Below are 21478 nucleotides of genomic sequence, written 5' to 3'. Positions count from 1 at the left end.
GATATTGGCGCATATTCTCCTGAAGTTCCAGCTGCTCATAGGTTATTTCCTGAGGAGACGCTGATGTCTAGAATAGAATGTTGTCTAGGACAATGCTTCTCAAATTGATGTAGTATGAGTGATTTTTCTTTCTTTTCCTTTTTCCCAATCCTTTGTAGACAGATACTTTAAAAAAGAGAGACATGCAAAACAGAAATCTGTTTTTACTATGACTGAAACATTTCTTTCCACCTCTAGCTTAACTTGTAGACGCTACTCTCAGAGGCTGCCCTGAGGTCCTCTAGTCATACACATCCCGGGAACCCTCAACGTTTCACCTCACAGACTCTCCCTGTGCTGTCGTCTGATCTCGCCTTCAACCCCCAGGAAACTACAGGGTCCTCCTTTCAAAAATCCACCAACATCTCAACATCTTGGTCTCCATCCCCACGTTCTCCCATAGCCCTTACTTTTCCTTCCTGACCCTCTGTCCCCAGGGACATCCTTGCCAAGGCCGCACTTCCTTCGTTCTCGGCTCATGAAAATCGGTGCCTCTTTTTCATTCTCTAGTCGACCTTCTAAAAGCTTTCCTAAGGTTCTGGCCTAAATGTCAGACTCTGTACCCTTTAAAAATGTGAATGCCAGTGTCCAAAATGGAGTTGGGGAATTTCTTTAAGATTTGACTCTAACCCTGTGTGTGAGTGCATGAGTCTGTGTGTGTGTCTCCATTGCGGCTGGGGAGGGTAGCTTACAGGAGCTTCTAAGGGTGGTTGATAGTACTAACCCACCAGCTGAAAAAAGGAGAATGCCGTCATTAACACGGAAGAAGGAATGTGCAACTTCTATTGTTTCCTCTCTTCTAGTTTCTAGCTTTAGATCCCTTCACTGTGACCAGAACTTTGGTGGGTGTGAGGAGTGGAACTATACACACACACACACACACACACACACTCACACGGGAAGAGCATTTTGTAGAAGGTCAATAAATGTGTTTCTTCTGCCAATGACAGGAACCTTCAGTCTCCGACCATGTGTGTCCTTATCTGTTACATGAGATGGTTAGGCACCATGATCTATGAGCTCACTTTCACTAAAAAATTCCATAATCTTCTGACATTTCCTCAAATCCTTTTGTGTAACCTACTGACTTTTCCCCGCCTAAGACTATACGTTAACCCCATTTTCTTAATTCTCTTCTAGCAACTGTGTTCTGATCAGAGGCCAAATAAATGACATTTGGAACTTCCACTAAGGTACTATAAGGTAAGATCTTTGTTGGGGGAGAGGGTTGAGTTCTTTGCTTTAATAAAAGGATTTATGGATTGATCAGTGAAATAGATTAATGAGAAATAGGGATTTCTAAATTGGTGTTTTTCAATATGATTTCTAATTGCTCTCTGTGCATCTTAATATAACTATACAATAGTGCTTGATTTTTGAGTCTTAATGAAGATATGGTTTTTGCTTATTTGCTGATCAGATACAAAATTACAGTGAAAGCATGTTTGTTAAAATACGAAATAAGTTGTTTTATTTCAAATATTCCTTTGTATCTTAATTATAGCAATATGGGGTTATTGGAAATCAATGCAAAATGTTTTCATTTTTAGTGTATATAGAATTTTATAGCTCATCTAACTCATAGAAGCTTAAATGCTATCCCTTGATTTATATCATCTTATCCAAAATGCCATACAAAAATCTGATAGGGAATATAAAGAGCGATATTGTAAAGAAAGGTTAATCTCCCTTAAACATTGTTAATACTTTCTCCATTCAGCAGACAGTGCAACTAGCCTACCTAATATCCTTTCTCCCTTCCAAATAATAATAATAATACCATTATTACTATTATTATTCTGATGTTTTTAAAAACAGTGAAATGCCAAGTTTAGAATCTTTGCCTTCCCTGACTCCTTTATTGAGGCCGCATAACCCAGCTCTGGCTAACAAACTCTAGATGGTGAGCTCCAGATAGGGACTCCCTTCCTGAATTTATTCCCTTCCTGACATAGTAGAGCAGGGCTTCAAGAGCAGACTCTCTTTGAAATATTTTCCTTATGAGGACTCCATCTACCTACCTGAAAAGCTGTTCTAAAATTTGGAGCCGCTGAGTAATGACACAGTCAACGCCATTGAAAGGAGAACTTATTACTTACATATCCTGAGAGAAGGGCCACTGCCTGCCACCAGGGCCATCTGAGGAAGCACCAGGTTAGACAGAAGAGAAGGAGAAGTCTGAGAGTCTTTACTGAGAGTGTCTGCAGGAATAGCTGTGCAGAATGGGACAAACAGCCGAGAACTGGCCATTTGGAAGAGTGTAGGTAGGCGCTGGGTTGTAGAGGTTGTCTCTGGCCACCGGGTCCCAGGTGCTAGAGAAATACTGGTGTGGAGTGCAAGAGTGAGAGGAGAGCTAGGAGGATACAGCTAGGATTGCTGGGTTTACCTGTGATAGGTGGGCTCCGGTCCTCGCCCTTTGCTATCTCTAAGAACTGGCTAGCTCTGGGAAAGGCAGTCTTTCCCTAGGCAGCTAGCTTTTAAGATCTCAAAGCATCATAAAATACAGGAAGTAAAAACCATGATGAGTACCCAGCACAGCCCCCATCTCGTAGTCCCAAGGACAGAAGCCCCAGCCAGAGATGTCGGAGCAGAAAGCTAAAGGAGCTTGACTCCCTGATGACGTTCTTGAGTTCTCGTGAACCTACCATCAGCTCTCCCATGGTATGACCTTGATCAATTAGGTCCCCTGAGCCTCAGAGCCGAATGCAGAGCCGGTTCACGGTCATTCAGATCCAGGCGCTGTGCTAGTCGTGCCTCTTTAACGTCGCAGGAGTACTGTCCGGGTGTTAGTATCCCCATCTACAGATGAGGAAGCTGAGATGTTGAGAACTGTGTCCTGTGATCATAGGTGTTACGGACGAGGTTTGGACTGGACCTGTCAGGCGCCCTTCCCAGTGCTCCGCTGCCTTGATGCTTATCTTGGCAGTGTCTGGCGGGACCACGGGCTGTTGCTGATCACATCTGCTGGCTAGTCTGTGGCACTGCCGGCTCCAACCCTTTGAACTCTTGCTCTTTGGTAACACAGAATTCCCACCAGATTATCCATTTATAAAACTAAGTGAACTGAGACTCTTCCCCATTAAGAAAGAAAAATGGAAGGAGAGCGAAAGTCTGGTTGTGGGGAATCAAAAGGAATTAGAATTGCCTATGAAAGCAGGTGAAGGAACTATGAATTCCAAGGTGGATTGTTTTTGCTTTCTTTCATTCTTTTTTGAAGTAAACGCTTAGAACTAATGGTCTCAATATGGCCACCAAAATTCAGCTTTTAACCTACAGTCTTGATATGAAATCTTCTCTTTCTCACAGTCTCTTACTTTACTCATATTTATTGGGTTCAGAGGGGAAAAGGCAGGTGAAAGATAAATTATGTAAAGAAACTCCTTTCCAAAGAAATCATGCACAATATTGAATAAGGTACTGAGCTGAGTCAGGGAAGGACAGGGAAGGAGGTGCTTGGGTAATGGAAAAGTCTCTGGGCTGGAAAATATGAGAGGGGCAGTGCAGGTGACAGACAGCTCTGCTGTCCTTAAAAGTGCCATCTCACCTCTCCGGACCTTTGTTCTTTATTTGTAAATTGAGGGAGTCAGATATTCTGATACTCTCTTAGTGTAAAATAATAGCTTACCCTGTCGGATCTCCTTTGTAAAATACGGGGACATGCTGTGTCTGCTAAAGCCACGCTTTCCTTTTGGCCTTTGAATCTCTGCGTTTAGTGATTTTCCTGTCTCTTTCCTTTCTTTCAAATAGATCTTGAATCTCCTCATTTCTTTCTATGTCTTCTGTTACGACCCTATCCCAAGTCATTCTGTCTTGCCTGGACCACGGCATGAGCTTCCTCCTGGCCTCCTGATGGGAGTGCTTGCCTTGCCAAAATCCTTTCCATGTGCCACAGTCCCTGCCTGGGGAAGCCGCATCACATCTCTGTCTCTCCTGCTTGAGACCTGCTCAAGACCCTTCCACTCCCCTACATCAAGGGGCACACTCCAATGCACAGCCATGACTTACGCATCAAATACTTTTCTCCTTGTTCCTCTACTCTGTCGTCTGTCCTTCTTACCATTCTGTGAGTGTTTCTTTGTGTCCTTGCCCCCTTCCTGGGGCCCTGCCCATTCACATTTCAGCGGCTGCAGCCTTCCTTAACCACTCTCTGGAAACGAGCACTAGCCCAGGCATGCAAATTTAAGTCCTTCTAAAAACTAGACATTTTCTGTTGTGAAATACCCCGCTATGGTAAAAATACCTACCCCTACAACTTAAGGGATTTAGGCAAGACTGACGAATGCAGCCATGAGTATTTGTTTAGTGTTTGCTGTTGATCTCTTGCCCTAGAATGATCCAAGCTCCATGAGAGCGGGACGTTGTGTGTGTCTGTGTTGTCGAAACTACAGTGCCTATAGGGCTGCCTGTTGCCTCCAAGAAGCTTTATAAATATTTGCTGAATGGATGAATGTAGAGGCAGAAAATGCTATGTCAGTTATCCCAAAAGAAGTTACGTTGTGCTTATAGATGTCTCCCTTGAGTCTATTGCTTATGAAGGAAGGGGAAAAAAAGGTAAAGATGGAGGAAAAAAAAGAAAGAAAGAAAGAAACCCCTCTGGGAAGAGGGACGGACAGCAGTGCACACAGAGGCAGCAGTTAACCTGGGAGGGATGGCTTTCGGTATTCTTCCTAGCCACATTTTTGGTCTATAATGAGGAGCGGCAGACGCGGATCTTCTAGATCTTACTTAGATTTATCAACTAAGCCTGGCACATACGTAATCAGAAATGTTTGTTGAGTGAAGGCCCCAAAGAATGAAATAATAAATTATTGAACTGCTAAGAGCCTTTTGCCTTTTTTTTTTAAATGGGCTTGATAATATTCCCTGGATGCCAATATTCAGTCCTTGTTGGTAACAGGCATTACAAATACTCCGAGTGTGAAAAACGTTCCTTGAAACAGAATTGAGTTACTGTGCTCGGCATCTCCCCCAGAGCATTTCAGAATTCATTCCGTCTTCAAGTAAATTGTCACAGTGACTATCCAGAGTGGCACACCATGCTAATGTATTAAAATGCTGATGGGAAAATGGAAACGAGAAAAACGTCTTATCTGTCAATTAAATGATGTAGCCTCGTGGTTGGATTACAGCAACTCCGGGCCTTTTTGTTTTCTGCCAATTGAGATTTGACAGCTGTTTATAAAATATTTACATTCTGATTTCAGTCACATTGACAGCACTTTTGGGTCTTTGGAAGATGATAATTACATGTTAGGAAAATGTTAAAAAAATTTTTGAAGCTGATCTGTTGAGGAGGAAAAGTCTGTTTTTTTTTTTTCAAATTGTGCAAAGGAAGGAAATGTACTTTATTAAAGGATACATTTCTAATAAAATAAAGAAATAATAGGTTTTTGTGATCCAGAGAGATACTGCATGTAATATGAAGGAATATTCTCCATCCTGCCTGTTCTGGGCATCTTAGCTTTTCTTAATCAGCCCTGTCTAGCTAGATACATGCCTCTCACCTTTTTTCACTTTTTTTATGCATCCATAACGTTTGTGTGGTATATGGGTAGGGAAATTACACTGGATTTGAGAGCATCCATACAGAATTTTGCAGATAAAAAAAGTGTATTGTTACTATTCAAAGAAGAGAAAATAAGTGTTGGGAACAATATCAAGTACTGAATTTATATAGAATTTTCCAATAAAATACTCTCAAGTGTTTTCATGAGAAATGTCAATTTATGAATCGTTTCTTTTTATTAGGTATTAGGTTAGAAAGAGTGACCTGTATTTCTTGGTCAGTGATCTTTCTGGAGTTTTGACAGTCATTTTCTGGGTTATGCTTTGTAGGAACAAGTAGATGATAGAAAATTTAAAACCTGGTTTATAACCATTCAAAACTTTCCTGCAATTGAAATTCTGTTTAAGAATCTAACAGCAGTTACTTTCTTTCACTGAAAAACGCTATGTTGAAATTTCTCAGGGCAAATGATTTTGGAATTCAACCTAACTTTTTGAGTATGAGGTATTTTTTTATATATTTCTTAAGATTTTATTTATTTATTTGACAGAGAGAGAGCATGCACAAGCTGGGGGAGGGGCAGAGGGAGAGGAGAAGCAGGCTCCCCGCTGAGCAGTGACCTGGACATGGGGCTCCATCCCAGGACCCAGGGATCATGACCTGGGCCGAATGCAGATGCGTAACCCACTGAGCCACCCAGGCGCCCCTAGTATCAAGTATTTTAAAACTGCATGAAAAGCATAGATTTTTTTTGCTAGCCATCGCCATGCACGTAGCTTGGCCCCCTCTAAAAAGGCAAAAGTGGGCTTAAGCCTATGTGTGGAACCAGAAGGAAAAGTCTAGCTCAGGGCCCTGGGCCCACCCCCTCTCCACCCCTGCTCTTCCCTGCTCCTCCGGGGCCTCGCTCTGGGACCATTCAGGTGGACCCCCAGCCTGAAAGTCTACCATGCCCCTTTCCCCACTGGGTTACAGCCGTGCTCTGGCCAGCCATTGGGCCCCAGGCGCACTAAAGGATGCATCTGGTGATTGCTTATGCCCGAAGCAGTAAGCAGACCTGAGCCTCTGGAAGGGATTCTGGGGACCTGCAGATACGAAGCTGATTTAGAAGAACCTGGACTCCTTGTGGGCATTTCCCTTGCAGAAGGCATTTCATGGCCACAGGAAATCCAGAGTGAACCTTTGGATGCAGCACTTCTCAAACACGAATGTGTAAACACCTGTTAAAATACAGCTTCTGATTTGGAAGGGCTGAGGCGGGCCTGAGCTTTGGCATTTCGGACGTGCTCCCTGATGAGGCCGATGCAGATACCGACTGTGCTCTGAGGAGGAGACAGTGACACGACGAGACCACAGGGACATGACAGGGACATGGCAGTGGGTCCCACTGCCTGGTTGCATGCAGTGCTGGACAGAAGTATCTGCTTTAGGTGAAGATAGAGACCAGGACCTGCCACAGAGAGCCATCCTCACCCGCCAAGATCCCCAGCCTGGATCCTGTACAGCGCTTACTCCCAGTTCTGCATCAGGGCCCTTGGCCGTCTGTCCTACCAGGTGTACCTCTAAGGGCTCGCAGCCCCTTGTGCATGAGAGCAGCTCACTCTGTGGCTGGGCACTAAGTTGGATGTCCAGGGGGCAGGGCCCACCTTGGCTGTGCTCAGAACATCCCGAAGTGGCCGCAGGGGCCAGGTGTCTCCATCAGGCTTACAGCTTGTGAGAGCTCAGCACCGCCTGCACTGGGCCACACCTGCCCTCTAGGGGAGTGGCACCTCTGCCCAGGCCCCCCCAGCCACAGAGCAACTCTGAGAGTATCTGGGGGGTACCCCGCCCAGGTGCTGGAACCCCGCATGTGGGAAGCCCTATAACTGGGTTCAAAAAAGCACATTAGGGGGAAGTAGTTAATCCATTAGTTCTCTAGCAAGACTGCAATACGTTATGTGGGACTAGATGAAAAAGTATTCAGAAATGACCCAAATAAAAGCAGTGCATTAAAAAAAAAAAAAAATGACTACATTCTCAGAGAACAGTTGAATAAAAGGGAAAAGAACACCCAAATCAGGAAAAAAAAAATTTAAAAATGAACCTTTGGGAAACAAATACCCATGTTATGCTATATGCAAAAGAAAATGCCACCCAAAGTTAATTAAATTATCAAAATATATCACAGAATCAAAAATAAATGAAGATGGGAATCAAAAATAAATCTTATGGGATGACCATAAAAACTTGTAACAGAAGAGCAGCTCTTGGAAACTAGTCATCGGGTAAAGTCGTAAAGGTCATTCATTTCATCAAAATCTGAGTTTGAAGGTGACACTTTTTAACTAGGTAGGTGACACTTTTTAAGTTAAAAGGGGTTTTAGACATAGCTCCATAACATACAGAAGTTCAGTCACATTCCAAGAGAAATGAAAGAGCTCGTTACAATAAAAACATTATAGAAAAGAATGTGAAAACCAGAGGCGTAATCTTCCAGTTTTCAGCGTGTGTACAAGTATAAGAAGGAATCAGTGCAGGGCGCCTGAGTGCCTCATTTGTTTGAGCGACTGCCTTTAGCTCAGGTCATGATCCTGGAGTCCCGGGATCGAGCCCCACATTGGGGCTCCCTGCTCAGCAGGGGGTCTGCTTCTCCCTCTGAGCTCTGCCCTCTCATGCCCACTCTCTCTCATTCTCTTTCTCTCTCAAATAAATAATTAAAATCTAAAAAAAAAAAAAAAAAGAAGAAGAAGAAGAAATCAATTCGAAGCACATATAAGAATGACTTGGAAAAAACAAAGATCTCATAATGTGATAAAAGGCCAAAGCTTTGGATGTGCTGTATTTACACTGTAGCATATCCCAGGGAGGGGAAAAAAAAAAAAATTCAATTCACACAGCTTCTTCTTATTCTAAGACTGCAAATTCTGTCCGGTTTTCTTTACAGCAAAATAGTTGTTCAGTTCCTGCTGTATGTTCCTAAGATAGAAATCTTAGATGATCTGTACCTATGCTTTAATACACAGCTTCTTTCCTCAAAGAACATGCTGTCCAGTTTGGATGAGAAAGCTAGACACATTTTTGTAATGATGTCAGTGTTAAATATAAGACCAGATATAAGGTATATCACTAAGTAGTTTAAGTAGCAGAGACATCCTGACCCAGTGCTTGTCGTGGGCTGTAGATTTAGCGGGTTTACGTCCTTGATGCTTTTCACAGTGATAGACCTACGTGAGTTTTGTTGATCACCTTCATGAAAAAGATTTGCTAATGACATACCAGGGCAGAACAAGAGAGGTAACATTTTTGTTTAGTTTCGGGGACCTTGAAGGGGTGACATGCATAGAGACTTGGGAGAGGGTAGGACTTAACATGGGAAGAAAGAAACCTGTGGGCATTTCAGGGGAATCAGGGGACAGAATTCAGGGGCAGCTTCAGATATCTCTTGGGGGGGGTGGCAGGAGACGGTGGGCTCCAAGGAAGGAGAGAGACAGAGACAGGGAGGAGCAGACTGAGAAGGACTTTGCAATTCTAAAGGAGTTTGGGTTTTATCTGAAAGATCAGTACTGCTGGAGGAGTATGAGCGGGGAAATAACGGGAGGAAAATTAACTGGGCAAAACTGTGTGGAACTATGGGGAAGGTGGGAAAAGAGGTCAGTCACTTTCATCAGGAACAAGGACTATAGAGACTGAAGAGGAAACGGCCCCCTGGAGGGAAGGGAGAGTAGATTCATAAAACAGCGCTAAGAAGCCTCAGTCTCATTCTTTCCTGCCTCCCCTTGCTGTTTGCTCTCTCCTGCTTCTCTACAATTTTCAATTCTTTTGATGATTCCCCTTTCATATGTAAATTTAAAATGGATTCTCATCATAAAGAAGAAGTAGACAACACCCAGCTAGGTTCTCTTTTGATTTCTGTCTCCCCGTCCAGTCCTTCTCTTCCTCCAACCCTCCCTGATGCTAATTCTTTCTTCAGGTCTCCTCCTCTTCCCTGTTTTCCTGAACTCACTGCAGCCTGGCCCCTGGGTCCCCCCCGGTTCACTGGGTATGCTGCTGCAGAAGTGACTGATCTCCTCGTAGTTGATGAACCCCTTCAAGGGTTGATCCCTAACTTTCCTGATGTCTCTGCAAGTGTTGTTGCCATTGGCCTTTTGGAAGATCTCACTTTCCTTGGTTGCAAGCAACCTCACTCTCCTGAATCTCATTGTACCTCTTCCCCCCTTCTCAGTTTGTTCTCTCTCTCCTTCCTTCTTTCCTTCCTTCCTTCTCTCTCTCTTTTCTTCTTCTGTCACCTGCCTAAATGCACATCCTCTTCCCTACCCCCACAAAGCTCTGTTCAGAATTCTTCTTATATCACTTAAAGTCCAGGCTTAGACTATGACCTTTAGCCCAGTGCCTCAAATCTGTGCCTCTAGCTTAGCCATCTTTGCCAAGTCCACATCTGTATATTGAGCCAGACAACTCTCTCTACAGGTTTTTGCCCCCTAACTCCACAACCAGAACAGCAGAACTGAACATCCCTGCCCTCTTGCACTCCCTGGGTCTCCACGTCTCTGTCCTACAGTTATGTGCATTGTACAGGTGCAACCCAGAAATATCCCTTTACCTTTCTCAAGTGAAAATCTAATCGGAATTCTAACTGTGCCACTTCCTAGCTGTGTGACCTTCAATATTCCTTAGCTTCTATGGCTCTCAATTTCCTTATTTATAAAGTGGAAAAAATAGTTACCACCTGCCTCACAGAGGTGTTGTGAAGATAATAAATGGCACATTGCAAGCCATCAATAAGCATTAACTGTTGCATTGTTTGAAATAGACTCCCTATCAACTTAAAGAGAAAAAAACAAAACTAGTCTTATCATGTCTTTTAATTTTTGCTTAATTCTCAAACTTCATTTCTCCCATTTCTCAACTTCCACCCTGCTCTCCACCCTTAAAAAAAGATGCTCTTAGGTCTGTGCTCTATGTGCCCCTCCCCCCCAGCTCCCTGGTGCATCTTCCTGGTATTAGATCATGACTTAACCATGATCGTTTCCACCGATCCTCATCCTCAAAGTGTTATCTGGAGTAGCTCTTCTTTTTTTTTTTTCCTGCAAGATTTTATTTATTTATTTGACAGATAGAGATCACAAGTAGGAAGAAAGGCAGGCAGAGAGAGAGAGGAGAGGAAGCAGGCTCCATCCCAGGACCTTGGGATCATGACCTGAGCCCAGGGCAGAGGCTTAACCCACTGAGCCACCCAGGTGCCCCTGGAGTAGCTCGTCTTTTTTTGTCTCCCCAGTTCTCAACCAGCTGTCCACATGGTCTTCTGGAAATGCATTATCTTAGAGATGGTTCCTTCTCCATTGCCATTGATTGTGCAACTTTATCTGCATCTCTGTACCATCAGTTCCTTGGTGGTAGAGGCCACACTATTTATCTTGAAGTGGGAGTGGTTTTGAGAAGAAGTATGACCAGGGTGTGGACATAAGAGAATAAGCATAGGACACACCAATGATACCCCTAGAAATGGCTCTAGATAGAGGGGAGTCAACTCCCTTTCCTCTTCAGTTGAGTCTGAGAGAGCTGAAAAGGGGCAAGTTTAAAGTGGAGAAGGCAGAAGGGAATACGGTGATATTGAGGGAAAGTGAACCAGAGATGTTGGGGGAAAAACAGAAGCCAGCTGGTAGACTGCTCACCAAGGATTAGAGAGCTCCATGGATCAGCATGCAAGAGATTACCACAGGGGTGGCTGGCAAGAGAGGAGGGTTTATGCTGACCTGGTGATAAATTTGCATCTCCATAAAATCTTCCAGAAAAAGATCCTGAAGAAGAGAGGCTTTCAGTGTCAAGAATGAGGAAGGGACAAGACATACATAAATTTGTGATATTTAGGAAGCTTAGAGAGAATGCTAACATATACACACAGCTTCAATGAGTCACAGTATTTTGTTACAATATGTATGTAGTGCCATATATAATCGCATATTATCAATATACTTTTATATACAGTTGACTCTCAAACAACACAGGGCTTAAGTGTGCTGACCCCCTGCATGGATAAATTCTGACTCTCTAAAAACTTAACAACTTATAACTTGTTACTACATTACTGAAACCTTCTCAGTAACATAACAGTTGATTAAAATGCATTTCATATGTTCTGTATTCTATATTGTATTCATATGATAAAGTGACCTAGGAAAGAGAAAATGTTATTTAAAAATCATAAGGAAAGAGAAGATACATTTATAGGACTATAAGAGAATCTGTATATCAGCAAAACTGTGCAGTTCAAACCCGTGTTGGTCAAGGGTCAACTGTATTTTGATTATAATAGTACAGTGTTTATTATTGAAATATCGGCCATCAGAGAAATCAAAGGCTGATATGACATAGGGTTCAAAACGGAGGTGGAGGTGAGGAAGCAGGGGTAGGATGTATAGACAGTGTCATAGGCAACCTTGATCTCACAAGGTAGCAGAAACATGGTGGTGGTCCAGATAAAAGGGGACCCAGCGAGGATGGTATTTTGTTTGTGGAATGATGGATGTGATGGAGGAAAGAAGGGAGGACAAACCCACAATGGATGAGAGAGAGGTTGTTTCAGGAGTAAAGCTCTGTGAGAAGTGGAGGAAGGGAACCATGATTGGGATGTCTGTGGCAGGTACAGGGCAGGAAGGCCGACTTCACAGTCATGGCTGCCAGAGAATGGATAGAAAGTGGTGCTCAGAAAAGGAAGCAGTTCCGAAGCATTATCACTTTTCTCTTTTCCCCAGTCCTGAGAGACTTGGCAGCAGGGCTCCATGTTCCCTTGAGTTTAAATGGTTTGGATTTAGAAGAACAGCTCAGAACAAAGCAAGCCATGTGCCTAATGACTGACCTCAGGGGTGTTTCCAGACAGACCTCTGTGTCCTGACGCTGCCACCTTCCTTCACCTGCGGGGCCCTTGTCACTGCTGGTGGTGGTAGGGGCTGGACTGGACTCTGGCTGGGGTCCTGTGCCAGGACCCTGGGCACGCACAAATGTTGCGAAAATAAAAAAGAAGTTGCACATAAAGTTTCCAGGACACAACAAGGGAGCTTAAAGAGAAAAGGAAAACTAAGTGAGTGTCAGAGACATCTTTCCTGGGCATCTGGACACTGGTGACATTCCAATGAAGATGGGGAGATAGAAAGTGACTTGTGGTTTGAAGACAAAGTTTTTGAATTTTAATTTTTAACAGAATGGAAGCCCATGGAAGCCTAGGGATGTAGCCAAGGCCTAGCCTTTCTTTAGAAGCTGATAAACTTATAAAAATGCATTCCTTTCCACTTCAGTAAAGACAAGGGGAGATTTCGCATGTGGACAGGCACATTTCAGAACACGTATTTGCAGAGGCTATCTTAGTGAAATGAGATTTTATATTGGGAAGTGACATTACCACATTATATCAGAGCATCTGAACAAGGATGCAGAATGTTTGAAACTAAGTAAACTGAACTACTTAATTAAAATACTGCATTTCATAGTATCATGAATGTAATATAAAAATAGTACGCTAAAAATGTTTATATTATATGTCTTGATTTTCATATGGAAGTACAAGGATCCAAGGGCAAACCTAGCACAGTGCCTGGGACATGGTAGCTACTAGAGAATGGAGAACAAATAAAAGGAGCCAATAAAGCCCATGTTGGCAACTTGTGTGGCTTATACACCAGTTCTCCACCTCGGAAAACAAAAACACAAACAAACAAACAAACAAAAAACATCCAGTACATTCTATTAGTTTCTTGTAAACACATGTAATACAAAATTATGCTTAATGAGGGACACCTGGGTGGCTCAGTGGGTTAAAACCTCTTCCTTAGGCTCAGGTCATGTTCCCAGGGTCCTGGGATGGAGACCCGAGTGTCCATCTCCATCTCTGCTCAGCGGGGAGCCTGCTTCCCCCTCTCCCTCTCTGCTCCCTTCTCTGCCTACTTGTGATCTCTGTGTGTCAAATAAATAAATAAAATCTTTTAAAAAATTTTTGCTTAATGATAGTCCCATAATTAAGGAATTTTTTAAGGATTTATTTATTTATTTTAGAGAAAGAGCAAGCAAAATTGGGAGGGACAGAGGGAGTGGGAGAGAGAATCTCAAGCAGCCTCTGCTCTGAGCATGGAGCCCGATGCAGGGCTGGATCCCACAGTCCCAAGATCACGACCTGAGCCGAAACCAAGAGTCAGATGCTCAACCCACTGTGCCACCAAAGCACCCCTATAGTTAGGGAAATTTATATGAGTTGATGTATCAATGAACAAGGCAAGACATTCTGAAATGCATTATAATCTAAGTGTAGATGGGATTGTGTTCCAGACAGTTGGAAAAAGATTAAGGTACCAAATGATATCCTTGAGAATTACCTGAAAGAATGTTATATGTGCTGCAAAAGGGAAACATTCCTACAAAAGCACAAGGAAGGCAGGATTTAAACCTGGAGGTGATACAGCATAGCACAGTGACAGTGAAGGGGGGTTCAGAGAAGCTTGAGGAGTAGGTTTGGCTGAGACAGAATCAAGGATCCTTTGTGTTTCCTTCTTCCCCTGCCCCAGAATAGTCCCCAGAATGGGAATGTCCATGACCTGAGTGAATAACTCTAGCACTTTCTGAATGGAGTATAAAGAAACGGGTACTTAAAGCACCACCCGTGGACCACAGGCTTCAGCATTACCTGGGAACTTACTGTAAATGCAGAATCTTAGACCCCACAGCAGCCCCACTGAACCAGAATCTGCCATTAACAAGTTCTCTAGGCACGTGGCATTCAATCTTGAATAAAATTTGAGAGGTATTGGTCTGGCATTTAGAAACATGGGCTTTAAGGCAAAGGGACTTGGGCTCAAATCTCATTTCCACCTGGGTCAAGCTGATTTTCTGACACCGTTTCATCGTCTGCCCCCTGCAGTTAGAGCTATCTCATAAATATCGTCATCTCACGTAAATGAGATCATTACGTGTAAAATGTGTAGTGCCCACCCTTTAGTAAACACTCGATAAACCTGAGCTACTTTTATTATTTCCCTTCTGCTGAATTGCAGGATAAGGAAATGGTAAGGAAGAAGAGTTCTCCCCATGATCTTTGTCTCTCCGTTCCCAGTCTTAGACTCAGCAGCAACTTGCGAGTAGATCTGATGGTTTCTCTGAGTCTCCTTTGGCCACCAAACGTTTTTTTCTTGTACATTCCTATGAACAAGTCAGTTATCCTCTTTGAGCCTCTTTGTCCTCCCCAGAGGCATGGGATGGCCATATTAACCTGCCTTCGGGTTGTGAAAACCAGGGGGAGTGATTCATAAGAGAGTATATTGTTCCTTGTTCAAAGAGCTCGTATGGAGGATGGAGCATAACGGAGCCCAACTGGGAAGAATCATCTTGGGTAAGAGGCTGAACAACCACCCTCAGGTGCTAAATTTCGTCATTTGCTAGTAATGTGTGGTACAGCGACTGAGAAGGCATTTCCTTTTGATAGGAAGAGACAAGGTGGGTTCTAGAAGCCAATAGGGAGGGCAGGAAGCTAGTTTCATCTTCCAAGACAGAAGCCTCTGTAGAAACATCCCAGATTGTTCCTGAAAAACATGACCTAGATTTTCAAGAGCTACCTAAACGTTTTGCTCTTTACCTTATGTCACAGCAGAAAAAGAGATACATTCACTGGAAGAGTAACATAAAATTCAGTAAGTGGATCTAGAGGACAGTTTCTAAAGAGGATCACAGGAGGGAATGATGGCCTCTGGTTGGGTGTCAGCAGAGCTTCTGAGAATGAAGATTTTTATGGTTGGCTTTGAAGGATGGATAGACTCTTGAGAGGGAGTTGCTGTCTTCGTGGAGGAAATAGCCTAGGAAAAATGAGTCAGAAAATATTGAGGTGCCTGAAGGAACGATGAAGAAAGCTCCAGATTGCACAGGGCTGGAGAGGGAGAGTCTGTTGTGAAGGTAGGCAGGCATCCGATTTTGAAGGACCTCGATGGCTCAGCTCCTCATTTCTCTGCGATGGCCAGTCGTGCACTCTTGGGGATTGGGGGACTGACGTGATCAGGAACGTGTTTCAGAACATGTATCTGGCATCTCTGTGTGATTTGGTTCAAATCAGGAAGAAGTTAGGGAGACCAAATCCGTATTTGTGGCCCAGGAAAAGTAACCAGGCCCTGGATTTGTAACAGTGGGACTGAAAGGAAAGGACAGTTTGGAACAGTGGCCTTTGGAACAGGACTCCTCCCTGTCAGCAAGAAGCCTCGATATTAGAGGAAAATATAATTCACTCACCTTACAGTTGCTGTTGCCAAGCTCCAGGTTTCGATATATTTTTTTAAGGTAGTGTGAGTAGCAGAACAAATATACTAGTTACTTGTTCTATTTTTATGTCCTTGTGTAGGGAAAAGAGAAAAAGGAAGAATTCTTTTGATGTGTCATACTCTGAGACTTATGGTAGTTTGCTAATTATAAGTTCTATTGTCTCCGTCTCAAAAGGCATTCAAGAGCTGAACCAAGTATAGTAAGGTCTCCCAGACCCCAGTGATGACACAGCTGCAAAATTTGTAGCCGAAATGTCAGAACGCCTTAGTATTTTAGCAGGCCAAAAGGCCAAGCAGAGTAAAGTTAAACTGTTTCTTGCTTCTTATCAAAACTTGCAAGATCTAACAATAGAGCCCAAGATCTCATCAAAAACGTTTCATCCCTTCTTTGACCCCCTGGACTGTTGGCTGAGCCTGGTTTTTCCCACCTGTTGAATGGGAAATAATCATACTTCCATCTATTCCTGTCTTTCTAACAAAGGCCGTTTGAGCGGCTTGGTTTCAGGATATTTTCGTAGAGTCCAAAATTAAACATACTTTGGATGTCCTCATCCACATGGCTCTGGGCCAGCTTTCTCTCTTAGTGTAAACTCTTGAAACTGAGGGCTAGCCACCTTCACCCCACTTACTCTCAGAGCTGAGTGCCCACCTGACCTCTCATCTACAAAGTTAGTTCATTAATCTGCACAATCAGGCATGATCTTAGTGTCATCTTCAAATGTCTTCTCTTCAGGAACAGTTTTTCGTTCTTTTTGTTTGTTTGTTTAAGATTTTATTTATTTGAGAGAATGAGAGAGACCACGAGAGGAGAGAGGTCAGTGAGAGAAGCAGACTCCCTGCAGAGCAGGGAGATTGATGTGGGACTCGATCCTGGGACTCCAGGATCATGACCTGGACTGAAGACAGTTGCTTAACCAACTGAGCCACCCAGGTGCCCAGGAATGGTCTTTCTAAAGGCTTCCCAAATAATATGAATTCAAACAATTGACTTAATACCATTCCCCCCCACCCTTTCTTTGGTAAGAGTAAATATTTAGAAAATGTAAATAAAGAGGTCTTTTTTAAAACTTTTATTTTATTAACATATAATGTATTATTTGCTTCAGTGATACAGGCCTGTGAATCATCAGTCTTACACAAATCACAGCACTCAACATAGCACATACCCTCCCCAATGTCCATCAACCACCCACCCTGTCCCTCGCACCACCCCCCAACCTCCAAGCAACCTTCAGTTTGTTTTGTGAGAGAGTCTCCTATGGTTTGTCTCCCTCCCGATCCCGTCTTGTTTCATTTTCCCCTCCCTTCCCCCCATGGTCTCCCACCCTGCATCTCAAATTCCTCATATCAGAGACATCATATGATAATTGTTTTTCTCTGAGTGACTTATTTCACTTAGCATAAATGCCCTCTAGTTCCATCCACGTTGTTGCAAATAGCAAGATTTGCGGCTCTTTGATGGCTGCATAGTATTCCATTGTATACATACACCACATCTTCTTTATTCATTCATCTGCAGATGGACATCTGGGTTTTTCCAGTCAGGTGTCAGGTGTGCATGCCCCTTCAAATCACTACATTTGTATCTTTGGGGTAAATACCCAGTAGTGCAATTGCTGGGTTGTAGGGTAGTTCTACTTTTAACTTTCTGAGGAACCTCCATACTGTTTTCCAGAGTGGCTACACCAGCTTGCATTCCTACCAACAGTGTTGGAGGGTTCCTCTTTTTCTGCATCCTCTCCAACACCTGTCATTTCCTGACTGGTTAACTTGAGCCATTCTGACTGATGTGTGGTGGTATTTCATTGTGGTTTTGATTTGTATTTCCCTGATGCTGAGTGATGTTTTCATGTGTCTGTGATCATTTGGATGCTCATTCTTTGCAGAAATGTCCATTCATGTATATCGCTCATTTCTTGATTGGATTATTTGTTCTTTGGGTGTTAAGTTTGATAAGTTCTTTATATATTTTGGATACTATCCCTTTGTCTGGTATGTCATTTGTAAATATCTTTTCCCATTTTGTCAGTTATCTTTTGGTTTTGTTGACTATTTCCTTTGCTGTGCAGAAGTTTTGATCTTGATGAAGTCCCAGTGGTTCATTTTTGCCCTTGCTTCCCTTGTCTTTGGTTGCCTTTCTGGGAAGAAGTTGCCACAGCTGAGGTCGAAGAGGTTGCTGCCTGTGTTCTCCTCAAGGATTTTGATGGATTCCTTTCTCACATTGAGGTCATTCATCCATGTTGAGTCTACTTTTGTGTGTGCTGTAAGGAAATGGTCCATTTTCATTCTTCTGATGTTGCTATCCAGTTTTCCCAACACTATTTGTTAAAGAGACTATCTTTTTTCCATTGAACATTCTTTCCTGCTTTGTTGAAGATTAGTTGACTATAGAGTTGAGGGTCCATTTCTGGGCCCTCTATTCTGGTTCACTGATCTATGTGTCTGTTTTTGTGCTAGTACCATACTTTCATGATGATTATAGCTTTTTAATAGAGCTTGAAGTCTGGAATTGTGATGCCACCAACTTTGGCTTTCTTTTTCAATGTTCCTCTGGCTATTCGAGGTCTTTTCTGAATCATATAAATTTTAGGATCATTTGTTCCCTTTCTTTGAAAAACGTTGATGGTATTTTGATAGGGATTGCATTAAATGTATAGATTGCTCTAGGAAGCATAGACATTTTCACAATATTTGTTTTTCTAATCCATGAGCATTGAATGTTTTTCCATTTCTTTATGTCTTCCTCCATTTCTTTTGTGAGTACTTGATAGTTGTGTGAGTACAGATTCTTTGCCTCTTTGGTTAGATTTATTCCTAGGTATCTTATGGTTTTGGGTGCAACTGTAAATGGGATTGACTCCTTAATTTCCCTTTCTTCTGTCTTGCTGTTGGTGTATAGATATGCAAATGATTTCTGGCATTGATTTTATATCCTGACACTTTGCTGAATTCCTATAGTTCTAGCAGTTTTCCAGTGGAGTCCTTTGGGTTTTCCATATAAAATATCATATCATCTGCAAAGAGGGAGAGATTAACTTTTTCTTTGCAAATTCAGATACCTTTTGTTTCTTTTTGTTGTCTGATTGCTGAGGCTAGGACTTCTAGTACTATTTTGAATAGCAGTGGTGATAGTGGACAGAACTGTTGTGTTCCTGACCTTAGGGGAAAAGCTCTGTTTTTCCCCATTGAGAATAATGTGGGTTTTTCATAGATGGCTTTTATGATATTGAGGTATATCTCCTCTATCCCCACACTATGAAGAATTTTTCTCAAGAAGGATGTTGTACTTTGTCAAATGCTTTTTCAGCATCTATTGAGAATATCATATGGTTCTTGTTCTTTCCTTATTAATGTATTGTATCATATTGATTGATCTGCAGATGTTAAACCAACCTTGCATCCCAGGAATAAATCCCATTTGGTTGTGGTGAATAATCCTTTCAATGTACTGTTGGATCCTATTGGCTAGTATTTCGGTGAGAATTTTTGCATCCTTGTTCATCAAGGATATTTGTCTGTAATTCTCCTTTTTTGATGGGGTCTTTATCTGGTTTTGTGGTCAAGGCAATGCTGGCCTCATTAAATGAGTTTGGAAGTTTTCGTTCCATTTCAATTTTTTTTTAAACAATTTCAGGAGAATAGGTATTAATTCTTCTTTAAATGTTTGGTAGAATTCCCCCCAGGAAACCATCTGGCCCTGGACTCTTGTTTGTTGGGAGATTTTTTATTGCTTCTTCATCTTCCTTACTGCTTATGGGTATGTTCAGGTTTTCTATTTCTTTCCGGTTCAGTTTTGGTAGTTTATATGTCTCTAGGAATGCATCCATTTCTCCCAGATTGTCAAATTTGATAGCATATAGGTGTTCATAATATGTTCTTATAATTGTTTGTATTTCCTTGGTATTAGTTGTGATTGCTCCTCTTTCATTCATGATTTTATTAACTTGAGTCTTTCTCTTTTCTTTCTGATAAGTCTGGCCAAGGGTTTATCAATCTTATTAATTCTTTCAAAGAGCCAGCCCCTAGTTTCATTGATCTGTTCTACTGTTCTTCTGGTTTCTGTTTCATTGATTTCTGCTCTGATCTTTATTATTTTTCTTTTCCTGCTGGGTTTAGGCTTTATTTGCTGTTCTTTCTCCAGCTCCCCTTGGTGTGGGATTAGTTTGTGTGTTTGAAATCTTTCTTGTTTCTCGACAAAGGCTTGTATTGCTATATACTTTCCTCTCTGGACCGCCTTTGCTGTGTCCCACAGATTTTGAACAGTTGTGCTTAATTTTTAAAATACTTCTTTAATTTCCTGGTTGACCTATTCATTGTTTAGTAGGATGCTCTTTAGCCTACATGTTTTTGAGTTCTTTCCAACTTTCCTTTTGTGGTTGAGTTCTACTTTCAAAGCATTGTGTTCTGAAAATATGCAGGGAATGATCCCAATCTTTTGTTACCAGTTGAAACCTGATTTGTGACCCCAGATGTGATCTATTCTGGAAAATGTTCCATGAGCATTAAGGAAGAATGTGTATTCTGTTGCTTTGGGATGGAATGTTCTGAATATATCTGCGATGTCCATCTGGTCCAGTGTGTCATTTAAAACCTTTATTTCCTTATTGATCTTTTGCTTAGATGATCCATCCATTTCAGTGATGGGGGGGTGTTAAAGTCCCCTACTATTATTGCTTTATTGTCAATGTGTTTCTTTGATTTTGTTTAGATAGTTGGCTGCTCCCATGTTAGGGGTCTTTTCATAGTTTTTGGCTTAAAAGCTAATTTATCTGATACAAGGATTGCCACCCCCACTTTCTTTTGATGTCCATTAGCATGGTATATTGTTTTCCATGCCTCCACGTTAAATCTGGGGGTGTCTTTGGGTCTAAAATGAGTTTCTTGCAAACAGCGTATCGATGGGTCTTATTTTTTTATCCATTCTGATACCCTGTGTCTTTTGATTGGAACATTTAGCCCATTTACATTCAAGGTAACTTTTGAAAGATAAGAATTTTGTGCCACTGTATTGCCTTTAAGGTGACTCTTATTGTATATTGTCTCCGTTCCTTTCTAGTCTGTTACTTTTAGGCTCTCTCTTTGCTTAGAGGAGCCCCTTCAATATTTCCTGTAGGACTGGTTTGGTGTTTGCAAAATCTTTTAGTTTTTGTTTGTCCTAGAATATTTTTATCTCTCCTTCTATTTTCAATGACAGCCTAGTTGGATTTAGTATTCTTGGCTGCATATTTTTCCCACTTAGTGCTGTGAATAGATCATGCCAGTCCTTTCTGGCCTGCCAGATCTCTGTGGATAGGTCTGCCGCCAATCTAATCTAATGTTTCTACCATTTTGTGTTACAGGCCTCTTTTCCTGATCTGCTTTTGATATTTTCTCTTTGTCTCTGAGACTTGTAAGTTTTGCTATTAGATGACGGGGTGTTGACCTTTTCTTGACTTTGTGGGGGGGGCTGTTCTCTGTGTATCCTGGATTTTGATGCTTGTTTCCTTCCCCAAATTAGGGAAATTCTCTGCTATAATTGGCTCCAATATACCTCTGCCCCTCTCTCTCTTCTTTTTCTGGAATCCCACTTATTCTAATATTGTTTCATTTTATGGTATCACTTACCTCTTGAATTCTCCCCTTGTGGTCCAGTAGTTGTTTATCTCTCTTCTGCTCAGCTTCTTTATTC

General features: G+C 42.1%; 1 protein-coding gene across 7 annotated transcripts in view; it reads left to right on the top strand.

The window, feature by feature from the left end:
* Positions 1 to 21478, top strand: part of CHRM3 (cholinergic receptor muscarinic 3) — a 509004-nt gene that overhangs the window by 228461 nt on the left and 259065 nt on the right. For 6 of the 7 annotated variants that reach the window (XR_014308880.1, XM_082720839.1, XM_082720835.1 and 3 more), the window contains exon 3: positions 1180 to 1242. The gene's annotated coding sequence lies outside the window, so the exon portion shown is untranslated. Of the gene's footprint in view, positions 1 to 1179; positions 1243 to 19191; positions 19287 to 21478 lie in introns of those variants that run through there. The other variant, XM_082720840.1, reaches the window with a different exon arrangement.

This window comes from Mustela nivalis, assembly GCF_964662115.1.
Source record: "Mustela nivalis genome assembly, chromosome: 2".
NCBI classification, from domain to species: Eukaryota; Metazoa; Chordata; class Mammalia; order Carnivora; family Mustelidae; genus Mustela; species Mustela nivalis.
The sequence above is the reverse complement of the archived record's forward strand: the minus strand, read 5'-3'. Positions and strand labels throughout refer to the sequence as shown.